This window comes from Haliaeetus leucocephalus, unplaced genomic scaffold (genome assembly GCF_000737465.1).
Source record: "Haliaeetus leucocephalus isolate CR32 unplaced genomic scaffold, Haliaeetus_leucocephalus-4.0 Scaffold0, whole genome shotgun sequence".
In the NCBI taxonomy this organism is placed as follows: domain Eukaryota; kingdom Metazoa; phylum Chordata; class Aves; order Accipitriformes; family Accipitridae; genus Haliaeetus; species Haliaeetus leucocephalus.
In genome coordinates, this window is record NW_010972436.1 from 17,213,882 (window position 1) to 17,223,803 (window position 9,922).

Genomic DNA, 9,922 nt, shown 5'->3' on the forward strand with positions numbered 1-9,922 from the left:
GGGAGGGAGTTGTGTCGGCCGGAGTTAGCGCATCCTCCCCGCCGTAGCGACTGAGCCCCCGTCGCGCGTGTGGAGCCGCGGGAGCGGGCTGCCCGGGCAGCCCCCTTCCACGGGAGCTCTCCGCCGGCCAGAGCCTTGCCGGGGCGGCCGTCGGGGTCCCGGGTTGCGGGGCTCGGCTCTGCGGGGTGAGCCTAGGTGTGCCTTGCGCCGGTCGGGAGCGTCCGGCCCGGCCGTCCCGTGTGAGCGGTGCTGCAGGCCCCGGCGGGCGGCTGGGGCTGCCGGAGTGGGAGCGCCCGCCCGCCTCTGCCAGAGGCTCGAGTGGGAAATCTGCCTCCAGCGTGTCGGGTGCTCGCTGCCCGCTCCTTGTAAGGCGGCTTGGCCTGCCCTCTCACGCTCAGCTGTTGCTCGGAAGACTCGCATCAGTGAGCGAAGAACGCGGCGCCCGCTGTGAATGCAGAGTAAGCGAAGAGTTTCTCGTCCGGCAGGGTTTGTGTCACAGGGTCTGGTCCAGGTCTGCCTTGCCAGGCAGGGAAGCCCAAAGGCCTAGAGGTCCGTTCATTCTCTTTTCGCCTCTCTCATCCCTTCTCAGGTATGTCTTGCTGCTCTGGCATCCTGAAACCGCAGCAGATGTTCAGGTGCATGTAGGAAAAGGAAGTTACTTCCCCTAAGTATTTACAGCGTGGAGACAAAGGTTGAGTCTGAGGGACCAACAGAGGCCACGCAGGTGAGAGAAATTACTCTAGGCAGGAATCCCAGTCTTTCTGCCTTCCCTTTTGTTCTGTTGTGCACTGATGCATTTTCTTGGGGAGTGCTTAGCCGCACTGGAGTACAACAGAATAATTCTGTTGATCGTAACAGTGTGCGTAGTCACAGAAACAGCTTAAGACCACAGTTTTGTTAATTTAAGTAAATAAAGCTGAATTATCCCCCATACAGTTCTTTGCGGTACTTGGTATAAGTAAAAGCATTTGCAGAAACGGAGGCTAAGCTACTGGTGCAAAATCATAAAGCAAGTCAGGGAGAGTCAGGAACAGCAGCAAAATGCTGACTCAAGTTTTATATTTTAATTGCTCTAATAATTATTGTTTTATTCAACGTCTTCATCACATCTTAGACTTAACTCAGATTGTAAAAATACACATGGTCATCTTGTCAACTTTCACACAGACACACGCAGAAGTACAGTCATTTGAGTAGTTCAGTCAAAATTACTCATAGATAAATGTTCGAAGAAACCATACCTGCAAGTAGATATCTATACCTAGTATGTGGGCAGCTCGCGTTTGCAAATCTACTCAGAGGCTAGAATGAGTGTGTGATTTGACAATGGAAAAGACACATTGCCAAATTGTTTGCGTACATGAACAACAGTGGTTCTACAGGGAATTTACTGTATTCTTTCCTGAATCTCAAGAGAGCTCTGAGTCATAGATTATAATGAAGGTGAACTTTTGTTACAGAAATGTATAAATTGCCATAAAGTCCCACTCTGTTCAAAGGGTTCTGGTTTGAATTAGAATCACAGTAGTTTCTTGGAGAGTAGCTCTGCAAAAGCTAAATTAAGGTCTTTGAGTGATTTGGGGCTTGATCCAAAGTCTGTAAAATCAGTAGGAAGGCCTTTGGCTAATATGAACTATTAGGACTACTTTAAGATAGCGGACCAATGATAGTTTGTCCTCTGAGTAACACTTTTGAGGAAGCTTTGCATTGGTTGTTTGCTTTGATGTAGGTACTTAGCCATTCTTTGGAATTGGCTTACTTTGTTTTATTCAGTGTAGCTAAAGCATTCACACTTTGTCTGGAAGTAGACTTGTCCCTCGTGCTTCCAAATACAGCATTGATGCTAAGGAGCTATTATTTTCTGAAGGTATTTTTTCTCCAATTGCCTTATGGTACATAATGAACTTAGAAGTGATGTCTTTTTTTTCAACCTTGTCTAACTAGGAAGCTGCCTATGATTTCACTGTTTTCATCATTTATTATAGCTACTGATTGTTCTTCAGCAGAGCTCCTGGGGAAGAATTGTATTTTGTCTGTGTCAAGTCATTAAAGTAGAGGTGGGAGGAGAGGAAACAATGTGGAACTGTTTGTTCCTGAGGCTGTCTTGATATACTTGTATATCTTCCAGCAATACAATTGCCTATAATCCTAAAAGGAGTGAACTCTTGGCTTAAGTATTGAAGGTTGTTGGGGGAAACAGTCTTATTTAATCTCATGGGATTTAGTTGCAATGCAGCTAGGTACATGCGTATAAATCATACTGACACTAAGAGAATAGGCTTTTTTGAGATATGCAAGCTGATAATAAAGAAACTGCATATCTGAATAAAACCTCAGCAGGTAATTTGCACACTACATTAGGTGCTCTAATTGTCCTCTTACTGTAATACTAAATAGAATCAGTTTACATGGGATAGGGAGAGAACAGGTGGGTTTTGACTCTTTCCTGATACTGACCATTGCAGATGCTCTGCTGCATCCTTTTTCCATTGCCTGTTTGTTCCCTGTGCCATCTAGATCAAGCCATCTAGATCAAGCCTTTCTGCCCATCTTTAAATCTTACCACTACCTAAGAAATCCTGACTGACCCTTTAAAAATACTTTGGATTGCTACCCACCTCAGCTTACTGTGCCAGTATTGTTACACATGCTGCCTTTAAACTGTAAAACAGTTCATATCATGGATGTAATGTCGCCAATGCATCCAGTATTTCATTTGGCACATCTTCCATTGAAATTAAGTTAAACTATGAAGAACAAGTCATGTCCAAAAAGAACGAGATTATTGCATAAGTTACAGAGCTGAATGAATGATTTCCAGCCAAGTGAAACTGCAGCTAGACCTTTCTTTCATATGTGGATTCTCTGGCATCTAGTGGTACCTGAGCCTATGCTTCAAGTTTGTCTGAGGCGCTTATAGGAGGCATTTCTTCTGTCCAGCTGTCGTTTTTTCATAAGACTTGTGAATCATGAAGACAATTAATTTTTCCATATTCAACTTTTTAATATTATTAAAAAACAGGGATAGAACAGAGAATGAGATGGAAGGATTTACAGTAATTCCATCATTTTGAAATGAAACAGGCTTAGTCATGGAATGCATAGATTAGCATGAAAACAAGGAAAGAATAAGTCATTGAGATACCATTTCTGGGCAGATGGTGACAGTGGTTTCTTTAAGAGAACTGACTGCTTTCTTCTGTTAATACTACAACATTGCCTGGCCCTATGTGGTGCATATAAACTCTTGTACTACTTGGTCTCTCTCCTATTTGTTTTCATCCTTCAATTGTGTCATTCTAACAGTAAAAATTTTGTAGTACAGGGGCTGGATTCTATGGGTTTGGGGTTTTTTTTCATTTCTTTCTTGCATAATGACAGTCCTAGTGACACTAACATACACAAGGCTTTCTTTATGCTAGAAATATAGGGTGTAAATGAGAGGAAATCTAGAACTAGTATGAGACGAGATACAGGAAAATCTCCAGGAGATTTTAATAAGGGACTTGCTATTACGGTTGGATGAGGAAGGAAGGGAGATGAGAGCAATGGAAAGCTCACGCAGATTTGAGAAGGGGACATGATTGTATCCAGAATAGATTAAGTCTTTTAATAAATATTCGAACAAGGTTTTCTGATGTATTTTTCTTGTTTTCACCTCCAGTTGGTATTGATTTTGTTAGGGAGAGAGCAGCAATTAACATAGCTTTGGAGAGGAATTTACTTAAAACTCTGGCCAGTGCAGACATTATGGAAAAGGTGATCAAAATATTAATCTGTTACTCCCCAGTAGTCATATAAAATGCATCAAAATCATTTTCACTGTAAAGATGCATAATATCCTGAGTCATTGTAATATCAGCTTTTAAAAGAGAGGGAGTTGTATCACTGGTCTGTGAATATGCCCATCTTACACAGGGACAAAAATACTTAGTAACGTACTGTAGCAAGTGTAAGCTGTTTAAACTGCCCAAGTCAGCGCAAGAAGTGGGAAAGTATGTCAGCTATAAAGGATGTTTATTATTTTCAGTGAGGGATGATAGTGTAAAATGTCACCATGTTCATTGTGAAAGAAAATCACTTACTGAACATCAGCTACAACTTTAATGTTAAATAGCTGTTGCTTTGAATTTGCTGTACCTGACTCATCAATTGAGAGTTTAGGTACTAATCTAAGGCTTTAATGAAATTCCCACTAAAATCAAATGGCAGGACTTTTTGATTGTACTTGAATCAGGCCATGTATAAAAGAAAAGCGCAAATCTAATCCCTAAGTTTACTTAACTATAAATGTTCTATATTAAAAAAAAGAAAAGAAAAACACAATGATTGAGCAGTATTTTTCTAGATGTTATTTCCTCCACAATGTTTTTGTTTAACTCAGAATCTAAATGTAAATAATGATTAAGCAATAGCACATTAATTCCTAGCAAAAATATTTTGACTGGGAATGTTGTTGTACAACTTCAAAACCAAGAAGTATTGTTCAGCTCTTCGTACCTTTGAAGCCTTCACATTTTTATGGAGAATGTTCTATAAATAGTTATGTGAAAAATGTGTCAGTGTGGTCTTTAGACTTGATAGTTATTTCTTCCATGGTAAATTCTTGTGTCTTTTCTTAAGTGACATGTACAAAAATTTCTAATTTGTGCTCAGTACGTTCATTATGTGGCATTGTTTTTTCTTCCTCCTGCTGCTAGCTGCTAATTTCAGTGTTCAGTGCCACCACTGAACAAATATTATTAACATGCTATGTATTGCTGTGTTATCTAACTTTCAAACTTTGATTCTTGGGAAAAAAAGAAAAAAAAAGTTCTAAGCCCCTAAAAATGCATATTTCTGTAGTTTGACATGACTGGATTCCACTTCTTAATTTCAAAGTATGTTTTTCTTGTTTTATTGGGTAGGAAAATTCATGACTGAGCTAAGCACCACCCAAAAATATTGCAGATCAAAGAGGATTTGTGTTATTGTGAAAGATATGTTGTGTCAGATATACTAGGTTTGGAATAATTGAGCCATGCTGGTCATACATGTATCATAATTGCTCAGAGGTTTAAAAAACTCAGAAACAGAAAAAACTGCCTAAGACACTTCATTAAAAGGAAACTTTGTGCTAATTAAATGGTTAATGAATCATACAATTGACTAAGTTATTTCTCCTGGTTTGGGGGAGAAGAATACTTAAGCCTTTCTTTCTCACCTAGAAAACTTCCCCAGTGAGCCGTCATTTGGCGCCACAGGATAATTTGTAAGCTTGCTGTACTATGAGCCACAAAAGGTATATGTCTGGTTGGGAAATGGGTAGGGCCACGTATACATGTTCATAGTCCGCATTAAAAGGATATAGACTAATCATGGTATTCTCAGAATGTAGTACTTCTGCAGCTTTCTCTTAAGCAGTGCAAATAATCTTAAGATATTGAGGAGAATTCTTACTATTTATATGATGTGAAATATGTTTGTTTAATGCTCAGTATAAAAATATGATCAATAACCTTAGAACATTGTCTAGAACACAGAAGTTTCTTGTAGATGAGTGCCCTAACTACTTGATTATTAGATGGTATTATCCTTTGCACAGTACTTCTGGATTAGTGAATCCTTGTAACAACTTCAGCAGGAGTGTCCTCATCCAGAAAAATACCCTCCTGACTGATAGGGTAGATTGTGGAGGAAGGCTTCAATGTACCTGGGCAAAATTGATCTCAGGAGTGTCACTTTCTGGTCATATGCTGTAATTGTTAGGCTATACTGTATAAAAGGTGAGCACTGTGGAATTTTACATGGAGGGCACTTCTGTTGAAGAGTGGATGATACTAAGGAGTTCTCTGAAGATTTGTTGTATCATATTCCTCATCAGAGTTTGATTGGAATAATGCTTAGTCTTTTGTTTCCGAAAAGGCACGAATGCAGGACACATCAAACTAAGTGCTTATGTGGATTGGGGCCAAATGGACAATTTGGCCTGAAGCTGTCTCTGATTTCTTCCCTCAGCAGAAGTGATGGAAATAACAGCAAGGGAAAAAATTCTGAAAGAACTAGGAGAGATAAAGAAGAATTTACATGATTTGTGTAACTTAGGGTTGCTTAGGAAAAAAGTAACCTCTTCCCCTATTTTATGACCTTGGGGATCATTTTTATGTGGAAAAGAAAAACAACAAAAAAAACACAGAAATGTTTTTCTCCTTAAAATTATATATCCTTAATTATACTTCAAGAAATGATACCACTAGTAATGGTCTAATCTAATATAATTCAATTGGTTTGGTAAGTGTAACTTTATTTCTAAATGTAAGCTCTGATGTTCTACAAATATCACAATGGTGTTCCCTTCCACAAAGTCTTGAATTTTATAATCCAGATTTAACATGACCGTATAATTAAGGTAATATAAAAGTAGTTACACAGTTACTGATATGATGAATTAAAAATGCAGTGCCCCCAAATATTTGTATATGCAGCAGTTCTCCCAAATATGCAGCAGTTCCCATGATACTGGAGAATTTTAGTTTATGTAAAATTAAACTAATTGAAACTGTGGTTTATGTTTTGCAATCTTTACGTGTTTTATAATACATGAGAGAAACAAGTGAACTTGGTCTCCATTACATTGTAAATACTCAACTTCCCACTTACTGTATGTTTCTGCATAAGTTATAGTATTTATATTATTAATACTGATAAACAGTGGATTTGATACATATTTCTCATGGGATCCTTTTCCCTTTGAGGATAAATTTCACTCTTTACAATAGAGGTTATACATGTTTTCTTTGCAGTTTTGTGGCTTGCCTGAAAATGGAAGCTCCAGCAATGCTTAAATAATCTAGGTGGTCGTGGAGACTTCAGGCATCCATTAGTGATGGGTTGCTCAGACAGATAAAATGATACATGACTGGACTTTTTATTGTAGCTGCTATGACCCTAGTCCTTCAAAGGCTCTTGTTATTCAGTGTGGTGTCTTACTACTGGATGGAAAGAGGATTCAGTATTCAAAAGGCCTGAATCTAATAGAAACATTAATTTTGGGGGGATGTGAGATGGGGGGGGAGAGCATAAATGGTCGAAATGGAATGTATTGCAGAGTGTACAAGCCATCTTTGTCTCCTCCACAAACTGTCTAGGGAGTACAGTGCCACAAAGTTGTCTTTCTGCAGGACTGAGGAGACTAGAAAAGCAATTTTGCTAGTAAAGCAGATAGTGGGGCCATCATTGGAGCTTGTGTGTTAGCAGCCAGCAGTTTCTGAGAGAGATTACAAGTACTTAGAGAAAGCAATAAAGTTAGGTATTTGGTCTGAAGAATTTGCACTTCAAGAAGCAGTCTTTACCTTTGATTTTTTTGTTATTGTATTCTGTTATGGTGTCATGAATAATATATAACAGCAAGGATGGTTTCTTCAAGAGGACATGTTTATTTTTACTTATACTCTTTCCTGGTCAGTCAATACCTTTTATTTCCTGGCATGCGCTTGCTCTCTCACTCTTTCTTCTCCCCACTCCAGCCTTCTTTTTCATCCTTTCAGTTATTTTTCTACGGTCTATTTTCCCTTGCTCCTCCTTGCTTTCACTACTTGCAGCTTCCTTCTCATCTCTTTCTTCCTTTCTTCTTAACGCTGAAGATAAGAAGAATGTCAGCAGTTTTTTCACTCCTATTGATAGTTTTAGTATGGTGGTTAACTGGTACAAATTTCATATTCTTGCTCCCAAATATTTTTTATGACATTGATTTGAGATCATAACTGATGATGAAAAATATGGAATGTTTCCATTTGTGGAATAAGAAAAATAGCCTTTAATGACTAGCAGAGTCATTTTCATTTGCAAGAAGCCAGTCTGGATGCCTTAAGCAATGTGGTCTGGTTTCTTCCTGTGAATTAATAACATCTTCTCATTTCTCCTGGCCTGTGAAATTTAAATAGTTAGCAGAGATATATTTAATATTGATTTCTTGTAAAAATGTATATGTATGCATCCTTTGCTCAGAGTGACACCAGAAAAAGTCTTATCTCACATTCTGTAGCACAACACCCCCACCCTCCCCAAACAAACTCAAACAAAAAACATGTTGCGTATACCAGAACCTATAGTTTAGAAATACTTGGACAGGCATAACTGAGAAGTTAAGTAACATATTAAACTGTGGAACAGAGCTGAGGAAAAAAAAACTAAAACAAAACACCAGATTGTTTTTGCTTTTATTTACAGAGTTAAGAATGTTATAAACTTATATGGACTGTAGTATTTAAGAGTATGTGCTAGTGCTAAGAGCATATTAAATATCTGGCTTCTCACATATTTGTTTTTTTCTGGACTTGCGTTATAATTCCTTGGAATTCCTTAGAATTCTGATAAAGAAAAATCGATTTCTTGATTGTTTATGCACGTGACCAAAGTCCTTTTATGATATGTTTGAGTAATACCGTTAGGATCATTATGTGAAAATAATCAGTATGTTATGAATAAAATGAATGGTGATTGTTGTGATCAGACATAGATGGAGCATGTTTAATGTTTACAGTCGGTTATCTTAGGCTCACCGTTTCCATTCCAGGAAGGCAGTGTTTCTTTGGTGTTGAATGCCTCTGCTGTTGAGACTGAATGCTTCACGCAATATCTTGTCTTTAAAATATAAATGTTGTGTATTAAATAGTTGCTTTAAAAAAAAAAGTAAACAACTGCTAAAGGAACAATAACAACAGCTCACTGGAGACATTAAAAAGAAAACCTTCTTACCACAAAGGAGAACGAATATTCTACACAGATGAAAAATTAACTCATTAATTAACATGATATAAGAGGTTATCTGTCATGGTATTTACTCTTTGTTATTGCTTTTGTGAGTTCAGAACTTCATCAAATTAGATTTTACTATCAAAACCAAAGAGGCAAGTTAGCTCACATCAGCAGCTAGCTCAGTTTTGTGACATGCTGGAATGAATTCTAAAGGAGTAGACGGCAGTAGGAAAGGTCATTGGGAGTTTGGGAAATAACGTGTGGTGAGCTAGAAGGGCATCCACTGAATTCCAGACAGGATGAGCCCCACAGAGTTAGTAGTATTTTAGCTACTTCTGGGAATCAGTGGTCTAGATCTTCTAGTCTTCCTCCCTGATACACTTGTTCATAGCCAGTCTAATTCCTCCATGAGGTCAAGATCTGCTCCTGTGAAGCTCGTTCTGTTTTAGTGGCACAAGGTGATGCTCACCAAGCCTGAACCAGACACCTGTGGCAAAGTGCTTCCATTTTTCTAGGTGACTGAGAGGGACAGGAGTTCCCATCCCACCCTTCAAACAATTCTGCTGCAATGCCATTGTCCTTATCTTGGGATCCACAAGTCCTTAAGGATTACACATGTACCATATATATAAAGCAAGCGGCTGCCTTAGGAAACCCTGATACTTTCCAGTATGTAGGGCCAGACTAGGGTGGATTACTGAAAGTTAAATAAGCAGAACAGAGGACAAAATTAATCACATAAGGATAAGTAAGACAGGAACAGAGACAGCAGAGATAATGTCTGCTAGGGAAAACATTTTAATGCCTTCTTAACCTTCATACTGCCACCAATAAAAATAATTTATCAACAATCACAAAAGAATGTGAGCTGCTATGATGAATATTTACTTTTCTTACAACTTCTACCTTGGAAGTTTCCAATTCTGGACAAAGCCCAGAATTCAGTGTTAGCCCTGCTTTGAGCAGGATGTTGAATTTAGGTCTTTTGAGGTCCCTTTCAACCTAAAGTGTTCTATGATTCTATAATTCTAAATTTTACACAATTTTGTACATTACTAAGAAGATGAATGTGTGTAATACCTTCTTAGCCATATGGGTTAGAAGGCAAGTATTCATATATCTTTAAGTGCTTTTACAAATAATTTGAAAGATAAAAGCTTTGGTTACTAAAAGTATTCAGAAGCTA